Raw genomic sequence first — 15,375 nt, forward strand, 5'->3', positions numbered from 1 at the left:
CCATTAAGTATACATTGGTTGAATGAGTGACTTGATTTCCTAGTTTTAGAATGGGCGCGTGATTCTAAGTAAATGACACACACTAAAGGCCATAACAGTAAATGAATTTTTGCAACAGAGTGTTTCCCAGAGAACTTTGATTTTTTTGGAGCTATTGCCTTGATATTTTCAAAAAAGCCCTCTGTTTTGCTACAACAAAATAATATATTTCAAGAATTTCAACTTAAACTGGCTACTCTAAGTAAATTCATTTTCTATTTCAGTGGTCTAGAGAAGAATCTTGGCATCTTAGAACACAGGCCTGGAAGTCAGATTTGGGTTTTACTTACAGCTCAACCGTTAACCTACGATGTGACCTTAAGATAGTCACTTCTCCTCTCTGGGTCTCACTGTCCTCTATAAAATGAGACAGTTGAAGTCAATGAGCTCTTTGATTCTGTGAATCAGGATGGAGGATGAAAAAGGGAACTCGTTTCAACTGTATAATCTGCCTTCAGCCTAGCTGATAGCTTCTCTGATTCCAGATTCACTTTCTGTCCAAGGAGCAGTGATCCTGGGATAGGGTAGGAGAGTGACATTTTTAATGATGACCACAGCAGTAGAACGTCAACATGATGAAAGCCTTTTTTGGAATCTCTGCAGAATGTTCCATGAGATTTGCCCTATATTCCAAGATGATTGTGGTACATGTGATGTATAAAAACATAAGGTATCACCTCAAGCACGTCTTGGCTGACATTCAGCATCAGGAATCTGACAACTATGTTTTAATATTTATATACATTCTGCCTGATTCCAAAAAAAGATTTAAGATAGTTACAGTGAAAACCATAGACATAATTAAATCTAAAAACCTGTAGAATGAGATTAAAAGGACAAGAGCGAAGTTTTGTGTTGTCTTTATTTATTTATTTTCTATTTTATCTTTGGCTGCGCTGGGTCTTCGTTGTGGCGAGCGGGCTACTCTACGTTGCGGTACATAGGCTTCTCATTGCGGTGGCTTCTCGTGGAGCACGGGCTCTAGGCGCACGGGCTTCAGTAGTTGTGGCGCACGGGCTTTAGAGCACAGGCTCAGTAGTTGTGGCGCACGGGCTTTAGAGCGCAGGTTCAGTAGTTGTGGCGCACGGGCTTTAGAGCGCAGGCTCAGTAGTTGTGGCGCACGGGCTTTAGAGCGCAGGCTCAGTAGTTGTGGCGCACGGGCTTTAGAGCGCAGGCTCAGTAGTTGTGGCACACGGGCTTAGTTGCTCCGCACCATGTGGGAGCTTCCTGGACCAGGGCTCGGACCCGTGTCGCCTGCATTTGTGGGCAGATTCTTAACTGCTGTGCCATCAGGGAAGCCCAGTTTTGTGTTTTTAAAGTCATTATTTTAGGAAACTTAAACTAAGGAAAGCTTCCAAAGTTGAATGTGAAGTGTAACTCCATGGCTCTTGGACTACCTAGTTTTAGTTGTCTGATAATAGCCAGGGTGATTGGCTTTGGGGGAAGAAAAGAAAATGCAGGCACAATTCGTCAGCCTGCCAGGCCTGTTCTAATAGCCGTTACCAAGGCAAGAACCATCAGTCAATAATGAAACATTGAATTGCAAACAAGAGTGACAACATAGGCCAAGCCTTATTTAATCAATAATGGCTACTTTACTAGTTGTGTGGTAAGCTTTAGCCAGGCCACACATAATAATAGTAGCTGATGCTTCCTTTTTTGGTGCTTATGTGCTAGACACTGTTCTAAGCACTTTATCTACATTAATATATCACATCCTTACAACAGCTCTGTGAGTTAGGAACTCTGAGGCTTGCGGTCTTAACCACTGCACCGTGCTGCCTGTCACATGTCTGAAGTCACGCAGAGATTTAACTTACCACCAGTTATACAGCTCAGCTCCCCGGCTCCAAGCCATCCCAGGACAGACTGTCTCACTTAAAGCAGCAGTTATTAGTTAAAAATGAGGCAGCTGCAGTGCTACCAAATTGAGTGGATCAGTTGTTTGCTCACTGAGTTAAGCAGTTCTTTTTGCATTGCTTTAAGGTGGCATGCTGAATTTTAAAGGAACAGTGTAAGCGCTATCTAAGCATTCTTGCACACATCTCACTGTTGGTGTGGCTGCATCGTACATCAGCCGCCCACCCTCTTGTCCTCGGGTATCGTTCATCTATATACATCACGAGTGCTAATCAGCCAGCTTATTCAGGGAAGGTTGCTGCCTGGGAAACCGTTGAGAAGGGGTCTCAGGCCTGGTTCAGACGTGATGAGAGAGGTTCATGGCTTAGCAGTAACATCTCCCATGGGCAAGCACGAGTGTGTGTCTTTGCCAGCCATGGTCTAGTTCAAGATCAGGGCTTCCCTCTACCCTGAATGGCTTCACATAATTCATTAATTCATTCTACAAAAATCTAATGAATTCTCTCTTTGTACAAAACAAACAATAGAAAGATGAATAAGTCAAAGTCTTTCCAAAAATATTATTCTAGCTACAAACATAAAATTTAACAAATCATTTCTGTACAGTGAGGTAATAATTATTCTTATAAAGTGCTGTAATAAGGGCAGACAGGCATCACAGAGATGGTGCCAGTGAGTCCAGACCCTGGTTCAGTCCCTGTGTATGGAGCCAATGAGGGAGTATGTTTTGATAGCCACCTGGCATGACCAGCGTCCCCAATTTTTTTGGCAACTGTCATATTCACAGTACATACAGCACCACCATTAGTAAGCTATCTCTTTGGGTGTTGATGCAGTTACACACCCAGGAAGAGAGGATGAAAGGAATTTATCATGGTTAGTCAGTATTTTTCAAGTTCGGCTATGAGTAAGATCTTCAGGGAAGATGAAGCCAGGGATCCTAGGGAGTCAGTCCCGGGCAGGTGGAGTCGGATGCTAAAAGGGAAGGTCAGAAATGCCAGAGATGAGCCAGCACTGGTGTTTCCACCAAGGCCTGTTCTGTGTCCATTAGGAAATATGTTCTCTCCAGACACATGAGAACCACAGGGAGCAGTGATTGGGGTCAGAAATGGCATCACTGGGCCGAAAAGCCCCAAATAAAGTCATTTTGGAGCTAACCTTTGATTTCAGAGAGAGCTTTGCCCTAATCCTGTTTAGGATTTCCACAGAATATTTTCTGAAGAGAAGTCAAAGGCGTTCACTTTTCCCTTCTCCCTGCCTTGTGAAGACAGGCATCCAGAATCCCCGTCTGCAGGTGAGGAAATCAAGTCTGTGGTCTGAGATCCCACAGTGAATTGAACAAAGACCACAAGGAAGTGTTTAATCTCTCTTGCCCCACATTTGCTCTTCAGTTTAATGCTTAGAATGAGGAGAATTTTCCTCAGTGGTTTTAAGAAAATAATAAAGCTTTATACTATATTTAATCACCAAGAAACAAAACATTTCTACCAAGGGGACATTTTGGAAATCATCTCATCCGATGCTCTTGTTCTAAGATGTGGAATCTGAATCCAAAGAGACAGCCCCAAATAACTTGAGGAGTCCAGGTGTTAAACCTACTCAGCCCTCATGGTTTCCTTTTCTAACTAGAAATGCCTCTAGGAACGGTTTAAGAGTCTCTGCTCATCCTTCTAGGAACTCACTTTAAGACATCTGCTGGGGCCCTGGAAGGTCCCCTGCCCTCAGTCTGCATCTGAGACTAGGGCCTTCCCTTTGCCATTGCTAAGGGCCCTCCTGGCTCCCCGTCCCCCGCCCCTGTCGACTTCTGCCCATTTATGAGACTCTCACCATCTCCCTAACAACCACTGGCTTCAGTTTGCAGCAGAAAATGCAGACTTTGCAGTTCAAAAGGACTCAGACTGCCCACCAGAAGCAGAAGAGGCCTCCTTTTAAGGTGTTATATACCAGTTCGGCTGTCCTTATCTGCTTCTGGAAGGGCCAGCTTGCACTGAAGCGTCTCTTTCTGCCCCTTTTGTAATGTTGCAAGAAATAGACAGTGTCTCCAATAATTGGATGCTTCCCTAAGTCCCCTAAACCTTCAGCCTTGTTAAACTAATTGTTTTTACCACCTTGTAACAGCAATTGTGGGTAAAATTTTCCACCCCGGGTGGAGTATTTCTCATCCTTTTCTGTATTTAGACTTGGTTGCCTTCAACTCTCCATTGCTGGTACCATTTCTGAATTATTCAGAACGCTTTTGGTTTCAAGTGACACACACCCAACTTGAATTATCAGAGGCAAATGGAAATAATGGAGCCTTGAACACAATTAAAAGAAAGGTAGATCAAGCAAACCTTGGGGGAAAGCTGCAGTTTAGGAGGAACAGGTGTTCTCCCCTGGAGACAGGCTTCTTCCACAAGGCAGGAAGCATGGCTGCTGGCAGCTCCTCCTAATTCATGGCTTCATTCACCTGATGTGGACTGGCCCATGACCCAAGTTCAAAACTCAGGGCCCAGCTTGCGCCTCTTGCTTATTTTGGGGTCAGTCAAGTTGGGCCAGAGAGGCAGGGTCTGTAAAGGAACATGGTTGGCATGAGGGAAAGGAGCAGTTCGCATTAGAAGGTATTCGCCATCACCAGGAGACAGGAGGTGCTGGGCAAACAGAGCTAAAGGTGTCTGCTGCAAACCTGAGTCCATCAGGAGAGGGGTGATTCAGTGATTGAAGTAGCAAGAGGCATAATATGCTTGTGAAAAATAAAGCATATTCAATAAAGCTTCCCTAACTGGCTTTCCCTCCATTGCCCCTCCTGACTGATTAACTCTGCACTCCCTTGTTACAGCAGGATCTGGTGCCCGTGGGAGGCTGGATGCTGCCAGCCAGCAGGCTGGTTTCTAGGACACCTGCACATTTCTACTTCCACCAGTTGAGGCATACACTTTCCAAGAGTCATTCGTGTTTCTTGCCAGACCTGGGAATGCCAGATGGACTTACTGTTGTAATTATACCATTTAAGTAAATATCCCCCAAGTGAAAAAATGCAAAAAGAAAGTTATTTCTATGAAAATCAAGTTTAGTTCAGGAAGATTTGATGACAGTAGCTAGAAGCAATGGCTCTTCTGCAGTGGGGAGAGGGCTTTTACCTTTCATGCCAGAATAGGTTCTGCAGTCTGATCCCCTGTATACACATTCTAGCTCACCACTAACTAGCTCTGTAACCCTGGGCAAGAGGTGGAATCTTCCTGAGACGTAGCCCCTTTACTGTAAAAAGGAAATAATAACAACTTTGTTGGGGAATTCTGAGAATTAAATAAATGATGTATTTACAGCACTTAACACAGTTCCTGGCACAGAGTAGGCACTCAAAAATGGGACAACTGTCATCATCATCATCATTATAATTAACAATCGCAATTTGAAGTGAGACATATATATTTATACTGTTTCACACTGCTCATGTTAAATGGTATAATGAGGGTGTCATTTCCATTAAAGAATTTAATAAATGTATTTCTTTTTTTAAATTAATTAATTAACTTATTTAGTTATTTATGGCTGCATTGGATCTTTGTTGCTGCACGTGGGCTTTCTCTAGTTGTGGTGAGTGGGGGCCGCTCTTTGTTGTGGTGCGCGGGCTTCTCATTGCGGTGGCTTCTCTTGTTGTGGCTCACGGACTCTAGGCGCGCGGCCTTCAGAAGTTGTGGCGCTCAGGCTTATTTGCTCCGTGGCATGTGGCATCTTCCGGGACCAGGGATTGAACCCCATCCCTTGCACTGGAAGGCGGATTCTCAACCACTGGACCACCAGGGAAGTCCCAAATGTATTTCTTTTAATAACAGAAGTAATTGACCATAGGGGTAAATCATTTTTTATCAAATCAATTTCTGAAAACCTATTTTTTTTTAACGTAAAAGCCTACCTCTGACTCACTTTGCTGTACAGCAGAAACTAACACAACGTTGTAAATCAACTTATACTCCAACAAAAAGTTTTAAAAAATAAATTTAAGAAAAGTAAAAGGCTATCTCCATGAAAACATGGTTTATTAGGATGAGTCTGTAGTACATCCTCCATCCCTAGTATGTTTGGCTTTTGTAAAAGTTAGAAAGCCAAGGATATGAAGCAGGGGAGATCTGGAAAGTCTCCAGGTAGTTTTAAGGAGCCTCTAAGCGCATAAGAACCTGTGTTGGCTCTATTCATAGCTTTGCTTTCTGGACCAGTATTCTAGAAGTTGCTACATTCTTTTCATTTGTGTCTTTCACAGAAGGCAGTAAAATTTAGTTCTAATTGCATTTAGGGCATCTGGATTCTAGTCAGCATTTCTGGCTCCGTTTTAGAACCTAAAGTCTGCGGCTTATTCCTAATGTGGAAAATGGAATAATCCCCCAGGCCTGAGAAGAAGAACTCCAAGATTCAGGCTGCCGTTACTATAGTGAGACGCTGCTTCAGACATCACAAGACTTGTTATACAAGGAAACATGATTACAGTGGATTAGAGAAACTTGCCAGGGCCTTGAAGGATTTATTACTTTTTGAATTCTGAATGAGACATAAATGTGCTTTTCCCCTTTTAATTTTGGACCCCATACGGAGAAGGTGAAAAAATTCTTCAGCAAATTTTAGAATGCTTAGCTCCTAGAGCTTGGGTGGGTGTTGTGTCCAAGTCATATTGCAAAGGGCATGAATACTTGCTTGGCGGAGACGCAGAACAGTCACTCCTTTCTGTATGCACTGCCAAGATAGTTACTGCCCTGTCTCCCAGTGGGAGAAAAATGTAGCTCCCTGGGGAGTCTTCTGGAAGGCAGCATGGTGTAATGGAAAAAGCAATGTGCTCAGAGGCATGAGGCCTGGATTGCAGCTTCCACACTTACAAGCTCTATGATTTTTCAACAGGTTATATACTCTCTGAGCCTTTGTGTCCTTTTATGAAATATAGGAATGGTAGTTCCCATCTCAGAGGGTGGCTCTAAGGTTTAAAGTATGTTAAATATCATGTGTAGAAACTCAACTGTTAGTTGCATTAGCATCAAAATGGTACCTGTAGCACACTCGTATGAGTTCATAGATCTCAGAATTTTGCTAATGTCCCAAAAGGAGGGACTTTTACAAAATAAAGGTGGTGTCTCACCTTATCTATTCTGCAGATTCTTTGGTTTCTCTGGATGCTATAGAGATAGTATAGGGTAGTAGTTACGAACAACGGAGGAATCAGAAAGACCTGAGTTTAAATTCACTACTTACTAGCTATGAAGCCTTGAACGATTTACCTAACTTCTGTTATCCCCATTTCCTCATCTGTGTATTTTTATTTGTATATAAAAATAGTTCCTCAAGCATTCTTTATCCCTTTACGCTGTTTTATTTTCTAAATGGCATTTATCACTATCTGAAATTTCTGTTTATTTTCTGTCTCCCACTCCAGCCCTCATTCAGATACAATCCCCATAAGGGCAAAGACTTTGTAATGTCTTGTTTACCATTTTATATGTCTTGCCAAAGATAGTGACTGGTACATTACTGTTATTTATTCTTTTCGCCTTTGACTTCTGTTTTGAAGAAGTTCCCCTCCCAGTGTCATGGCTAAATGTATATACAGTAGCTGAGTTAGAAACCGGGCAGAGTTGTTTTCTGTTTGGAAATACGTGTGTTCTTACAGTTGAGTTTCTGTTTCCGGAAGGTGCTTACTCAGCCCTGGATGGCACAGTTTGACTTGTGACATCAGAAGATTGACAGGCAGGAGTCTGACTCAGGGATTCAGCTAGAAAAGAACATGACTTTCAGCCCGGCTCGCCCTTTGAGGGATGGCTGGACAGGACTCAAAAAGATCTTGGATTTCAATTTATCTAGGAAGGTATTTAGTGAATTATTTTTAACCATCTGGATTTGGTACAGATCACCCTAGGAATCTGCAGCCTCTGCATAAGTGAGGAATGAGAGTGGAAGGACAGAGGGGAGCTGAGGGGAGAACAGGCTTCCTTGCTGCTTCCCGGGGAACCTGGCATCTTTCTCCAGGGCCTAGACCACACTTGCCCCCCTCTGCACCACAGACCCCCCCCCCCGCCCCGAGCATCCGCTTTGACTTTTATCTACTCAGCACCTTGGAAACCACTAAGATTCCAAGGTTTTCCACAGTCACTAAGAGGTGGGCACTGCAGACAGATAAATGTTCGGGCTCTGAGTGTCACATCATTCATTAGCCCTCTCCCTATGAAGAGGTGGCATTCACGGCAACGAACTATGTCACGGAGAAAACTGAGCCCCGAGAAGAGGAACTCTGGACTCTCCTACCTCATTCTTTCAAGACCTATGAACTGGTTCTTCTAAATTCCTCTTGGGCTAAAATGGGCTTAGGGGGTGGGGTGGGGATGGTTCCTGAACCCCCAGGGGTTGTATATAAAAGGTTGCATGTGTGTGTTTTATGGGGGAAGGATTTGTGTCATTAAATTCTCAAGAGATATCTTTGGTCTAAAATAGGTTTGGGACCCCTGCCTTAAGTGGACCTAATATATTTTTCTAGTGTTTGCAAACTCTGCAGCTTTGCCCCCTGGCACTCAAGGCTCTGTGTGCGTGGGTTGAGGGTGGAAATGCAGAAGCAGTGCACAGCTGCCCAGTCTTGTTGGGCTTTTGCATTATGGCTCGCTCATCTCTTACTGAGTTTGCTGTTTGCACGAACCATGAAGTCAGGCGCATTGGAAACCGAGTCCTGACTTGTCGGCAGAGGACCCAGTTGAAGAAGGTAGTAGGAGATTCTATGAACAAGGTGTCTCTGGATTCAGCTTCAAGGATAAGGCAGAGCCATACCGCCAACAAGCCTATCTGTTAGTCTGGAGTTTCTCCCTTCAGTCACAAAACACTCCCTGGCCGTTCCCACACTCTTGACAAGGAACTGTGATACATTTGACCATCTCGCCCGTGGAAGTGCTGGCTGAGAGCTGCGTTTCCACCTCCAGGAGCACCGACACCCGTCTCCTCCAGCCCCATTCACAGCAGCCAGAGCGGAGTTCTGAGGGGCCTTCAGAGGTTGTGCACTTGTGTTAGTCCACGTGCTTAAACTACCACAAAAGGGCTTCTGCCTTGTTCTTAGAGCGACATTCTGTTAACTGTACGATCTGGAAATCCTTGGCAAGTGAGAAGCTGCTGCTTGGCGTGAGGATGTCTTTGTGTCTTCGTAGTGCGTAGTGCAGTCTACTTCATCTCCTGCAGGAGTGTGGCAGCTTCTGTGTACGGGGTGTTTATCACATGCCAGGTTCTGTGCAGAGCGCTCTATGAAATTTTTCTTATTTTGATCGTTATCCTGAGATAAATGACAGTCTTCCCACTTTCAAGATGAGGAAGCTGTGGTTTGGAGAAGTGTCGTGAGTGATCAGGTCTAAAATACAAGTGTAGGATCCGTGGCAAGGGGGCACCCAACAAGCTACCAGCAGATATGGAGCAGTGGCCTTCCCTGAAGCGGAGCTCTGTGGGTGGATCAGATTTAGGGTAGGGAGAGAACTCAGGATGGAGGAGCTGAGACCCAGAGTCTGAGAAGGCACAGGCATTTATTACCCTCTCCCCATATTACTCTCAGTCTTTGTCCTTTAAGATGCAGCTAATGCCCTAGACCAGAGTTCTTCTCAAGTCATCGACATGGGATTGGTTTTCAGTGCTTTTTGAGTTAGGATTGTAGACTCTTGCCTTCTACTCCAGTCTGAGCTTTTCTCCACCAGAGTCCCCATGGCCATTTCCCATTGATGACCACAGGCCCCAGTAAGTCCTGCCTTCAGTCTCTGTCCCGTCCAGTCCACCCTCCACAAAGGTTACCAGGCCTTTGGTGGCACACAGAGTTACTCAGGGACTTCCAGAGGCTCAGTTTGGCTTCAGGATCAGGTCAGCCCCTCACAGGCAGTCGCAGACGCCCTTACAGCCCGGCTCCAGCCTACCTCCCGCCCTGGACCTCCCATGCTTCCCACCGCCCCTTTGCTCTTGTTTTCCCCACCTGGCAAATGCATACTCATCCTTCCTGAAGGGTCCCTTCTCACATTTGTCACCCTGGATCATAATTATTCATTAGCTTCCTGAGAATGAGAACTATGTCTTAATCATCTCTGTATCTTCAGTACCTAGCATAATACCTGACACATATTTGGTGCTTACTAAGAACATTTTTGAAACAGTGAGTGAATGTGTTTGATGGGAGGTGAAGATGAAGGATCAGGGACGTAGAGAATAGAAGTTCTCCTTCTGTCCACAGTGACCTCACAGTGCACTTGTCTCATTTATATTCCATTTGTATTTGGTTAAATGGAATTGCTGGCTCAAGAAATGCTGGTGGGGACTTGCCTGGTGGTGCAGTGGTTAAGAATCCGCCTGCCAATGCAAGGGACATGGGTTCCAGCCCTGGTCTGGGAAGATCCCACATGCCGCGGAGCAGCTAAACCTGTGCACCACAACTACTGAGCCTGCGAGCCACAACTACTGAAGCCGGCGCGCCTAGAGCCCATGCTCCGCAACAAGAGAAGCCACCAAAATGAGAAGCCCGCGCACCACAACAAAGAGTAGCGCCAGCTCGCCACAACTAGAGAAAGCCCGCGCGCAGCAATGAAGACCCAACGCAGCCAAAAATAAATGAATAAAAAAAAAAATTTTTTTAAAAAAAGAAAGAAAGAAATGCTGGTGGTTCCCCAGCATCTCACATGTTCTACTCTAACTTTTTTTTAAGAGAACTCAGAAAAGTGCTTCACAGGCTGCCTTTTTAGATAAGTCCTTTAGGATTAAACTCTACAAGATTACTTCCTGTATCAGTCACACTCTCTTGGTTGAAAGTTCGACACTAATTCAAAGAGATTTAAGCAAACATGGGGATTTATTTGTTCAAGTAACTTGAAAAATTCATGGATAGTTCTAGCCTTAGGCACTACTAGATCCAAGTTTTCAAAAAATGTCAATAGTGACCTTTCTGCCTTCTTTCCTTTGCCTGGCTGTTTTCTGCATTGCTTTGTTCTGAGGCAGGCTGTCTCCTCATGAGACCAAGTTGGCACTGGGAGCCCCGGGCTTAGCGACTCCCATGGAAAGGGAGCCTTGTTCCCAGGGGCGCTGGCTCGTGTCCTGCTTTACTGGTCACTGACGGCTCAGTCACAGTGGTGGGGCAGGGGGTAACTCTCACTGGTCAGATCTGGGATGTGTTCCCATCACCAGTGTTACATGGGGTGAATGACCCACCTAAATCACATGTCCTGAGAGTCAGGGAGAAATTGGTAAGAAATTAGAAAACTGGTATGATTTTTCACAGGGATAAAGATGCCACAGTCTGAGTAGGCAGAGTGATAGCTGTCCACTACAGTTACTTTTCCTTTTTGTTGTTGTTGCTAATGTTTCTCTTATTTCCAAGAGCTAAATGGTATGATGGACCCCTAGCAGGTGGCCTTGTCTTCTTTTTTTTTCGTAAATATCTGTCCCCCAGGATTATTAAAAACAGCCAGTTTACTGCTTTCTTTGACTGATTTTTCACCCTAGACTTTGTGATGGGTCCAGCAGCTCCAGTGTTTGTGTCGGAGCCTTGGAATGGAGTGATGTGAACACAAGAGTTTTTCATGATGACTTGCGTTTCTTGATAAGATCAAGGAATGCCAGTGTTTTTAAAATTGGAATCCTGCCATGAATTCTCTGATACTATATAGATTTAAAGTAAATACTGTTTGGGAGTTCCCTTGGCAGTCCAGTGGTGAGGACTTGGCACTTTTACTGCCATGGCCCTGGGTTCAAACCCTGGTCAGGGAGCTAAGGTCCCGCAAGCTGCGGCACAGCAATAAATAAATAAATAAATAATAAAATAAATAAATAAAGTAAATACTGTTCTCAGGAACATACTTTCCTATTACTTTCTTTTGGCTGTTAACCAATGATTTCTCATATTCGGTGAGTTTCTGATTGATACTCAGCTCTGATTGCCACGTGTCACTGTGGTCAAGCCATAAAATAGGAATATTTGCAGATCCTGATTATGTGGGGAATAATAACAAAACACCATGGCAGTTTGGGCCATGTTTTGTGTCTTCCGATTGCTAACTTGTTTTTTTCCTGCCACTCTTCATATACTTGTTTCCTGGCGTGCTTTCCACCCCAATTTGGTTGCCACCTATTTAGTGTATTTTGAGCTTCTACCATCTACCCAAATGGAAATTTTAATTTTTTGAATACCTACTTTCTGTTAAGTACATCAGTGGGACTTTTTTTTTTTTTGCAAATAATCCCATTTATTTCTCATAGCAACCCTTTGTGGGATGGGTATCAATATCACTACTTAAAAGATATGGAAATTAAGGTTAAGAGAGGATAAATAATTTGCCAAATGTCTTAGAACTGGTAGAAGACCTTGGAATTCAGTTCTGAGTCTGGTAACCTTCAAAGTTAATTCTCCACAAATTAGGCTAGGAGTGCTAACATACTGGAAAAATATAAGATCCAATTTCTTACCTGTAGTGGAAGGAATAAGACTAACACATTTGAAAGAATGAGAGTAAATTTAAGATAGGATCATTGCTAAGTGCTGTGTGGTACAGTGTAGTTTATGGTGCTATTCAAGTTCAGAAAATGGTGAATTCTGCCTCCAGTTCCCACTCTCCTTCTCTCTGAACCTGACTGGCATATATATATAAATTTAAATCAAGACTTTGTTTTAAATGTAAACTTGGCCCCGGTTTCACAGTGTGCTGATCAGCTGTTCTGTGCTGTGATTTAGACATTTGTGTCTCCTCGCACTTCTTTTGAACCCGGAAATATTGGTGAGCCCTAAATACGTTTACATGTGTTCACGCTCATGTCCACTGCCTTTTTGGTCCTATGAAGTCCTTGATAAGCACAGGTCCCAGTTATGAGCCCTTCATTATACATCTGATACGGCAAGGCAGTGGCCAAGGCTAGATTTTTATCTGTGCCCTAGTTATCTGCCCTTTGGTTGAATTCAGTGCAGTGCAGTTCAGCTGCAGCTGGCTGAGTGCCTGGGAAGTGGCAGCCTGTGTGCAAGGCTGTGGAGGAGACAGCATGTTCATTTGAGTGCTGGGCCCCTTCCAAGCTCTGGGGTTACAGTGGTAGTCAAGGCACACAAGGCTCCATGTTTTGCAGGAGCTTACATCTTAGTTCCACAAGCAAGCGGAAAAAGAAACCTTCAGCTAATGATGAGCACAAAGCTGAAAACAAAACAGGGTATTGGATTAGAATGAATTGGGGTGGGGAGGGAAGTGGAGAGAATAGAGGTCAGGAGTTAGACAACTTAGACAACTGGTGGGTTGGTGGCGGTCCCTGTGAGAAGGCGGCTTCCGAACTGAGACCTGAATGTAGAGGAGGCGGCCAGACCTGTGAGCATCTTGGGAGGAGCTGGGCGGCTGAGGGAACTCCTCTAACGCAGACTAAGAATCGGGGACTTCTTTCTCTTCAATTTTATTTATTTATTTATTTTATTGAAGTATAGTTGATTTACAGTGTGGTGTTACTTTCTGCTCTACAGCAAAGTGATTCAGTTATATGTATATATACATTCTTTTTCATATTCTTTTCCATTGTGGTTTATCACAGGATATTGACTATAGTTCCCTGTGCTGTACAGTAGGACCTTGTTGTTTATCCATTCTATATATAACAGTTCGCATCTGCTCACCCCATCCTCCCACTCCATCCCTCCCACACCACCCCTCCGCCTTGGCAACTACAAGTCTGTTCTCTGTCTGTGAGTCTCTTTCATAGATAAGTTTATTTGTGTCATATTTTAGATTCCATGTATAAGTGATATCATATGGTATTTGTCTTTCTCTTTCTGACTTATTTCACTTAGTATGATACTCTCTAAGTCCATCCATGTTGCTGCAAATGGCATCATTTTGTTCCTTTTTATGGCTGAGTAGTATTCCATTGTATATATGCACCACATCTTCTTTATCCATTCATCTGTTGATGGACGTTTAGGTTTTTCCCATGTCTTGGTTATTGTAAATAGTGCTTCAGTGAACATTGGGGTGCATGTGTCGTTTTGAATTATAGTTTTGTCCAGGTATGTGCCCAGGAATGCGATTGCTGGGTCATATGGCAACTCTATTTTTAGTTTTTTGAGGAAGCTCCATACTGTTTTCCGTAGTGGCTGCATCAACTTACATTCCCACCAACAGTGTAAGGGGGTTCAAAATCGGGGACTTCTTGAAGGAGAATTTGTTAATACCCTTAACTTAGAATATCAGGGAAAGTTCTGATGTCATAATTGAAATCCTACACCTTCTCCTAGGTCAATTTTAAGCTGAAATGGTCTTAGGAAATCTGTCCTGACCTGTGTCCTCTACCCCAGACAGGCAGGCCAGTGGGGACATTTTCCTAACCCTGGTTCATCGGTCTCTGTCACACACACCCCAGAACCTGGACAGGCTGGGGCACCTCAAGAGCTCCAGAGCAGTTTTCTTCCATTCTGAATGTTCACCTTGGGACAAGAATGATCCCAGGTGTGGTTTGTTTCCCTCAGACTCTCAGGGTCTTTCCATAGCCCCAAGCCATCATCAGGATTTCCTAAGGGCTGGGGTGTTCTGTGGGCACGTAACTAGGGTCAGGTCCTGTTCTTTTATGCTGGGGTATTAGGAAAGCTGTTGGAGCCCATATCTGGTCTATATCTATTTATATCTCTAGGAACTATTTTGGTTTGGTTTTGCTTTTTCCCTCTTATTCTTCCTTGAGAGGACTTATGTTGCTTTTAGTTTTCTCCCAGCAATCACTCTGGCAAAATCTGGAGGCTCTGGTGTTTGTCATTGGCCAGGCTACATAGCAGTTTGTAGAAAATGGCTGCAATTCTAGGAATTGCAGTCTTAATTTGTTAGCCAAATATTCCATGCATCAGCAGTGGCGGTAGCTGCCAGTTGATCTGAGTTTTATGTGGTGAGATTTTTGTTTTGTTTTGTTTTTTTCCCCTCAGATGAGAACTACTGTTTGCTAGAGCTGAGATCATCAAAACCATTTCAGTTAGGACTTTGTGTGAGAATGTAATTACACCTCCCAAAGATTCAGGCCTGGCCTAGGAAAGTGAGGGTAAAAAATAGAGTCAGTAGGAGAATGATTACTGGTGCAAGGTAGCTTGAATGGCAGCTCCCTTGTTTTCTGTGATATTATAGAAATCAAATAAAATCCTGTTCCCTTTTATTTTATTTTAGCTAAGTATTCTTGTCCAAAATGAAAATCAGATGTTCTTCCTTTTCATTTTTTTCCAAAGCAAATGGTTACGAACACTTCCTTTATATAATTTACTGGAGGCTTTTTTTTTAATTCCTAAAAGAACATTTACATTACTTCTTTTATGCATGCAGTAACTTTTGATCAAAACATGACTCCACTCCCTTGTTTAATGTCGAGCATCTGGATTAAAGGCTTCTTTTAATCTTAAATACAGATTATGACTGTCTTTCCCTTTAAGCAAACCGCCATAAAACCCTGGCCCCTTTCCAGATTTCTTCATTAAAGCTCTCTTTATTATAGTGTTTTGGGATGGCAGTC

At 43.6% G+C, this 15,375-nt stretch overlaps 1 protein-coding gene and 1 non-coding gene across 13 annotated transcripts in view; both read left to right on the forward strand.

The window, feature by feature from the left end:
• The window catches only part of ATG7 (autophagy related 7), a 237,188-nt gene that overhangs the window by 142,409 nt on the left and 79,404 nt on the right, over positions 1-15,375 (forward strand). The window lies entirely within an intron of this gene.
• TRNAK-UUU (transfer RNA lysine (anticodon UUU)) lies at positions 11,558-11,631 on the forward strand. The gene has a single exon. It is a non-coding gene; the product is annotated as a tRNA-Lys (tRNA).

This window comes from Pseudorca crassidens, chromosome 10, assembly GCF_039906515.1.
Source record: "Pseudorca crassidens isolate mPseCra1 chromosome 10, mPseCra1.hap1, whole genome shotgun sequence".
Classification (NCBI taxonomy): domain Eukaryota; kingdom Metazoa; phylum Chordata; class Mammalia; order Artiodactyla; family Delphinidae; genus Pseudorca; species Pseudorca crassidens.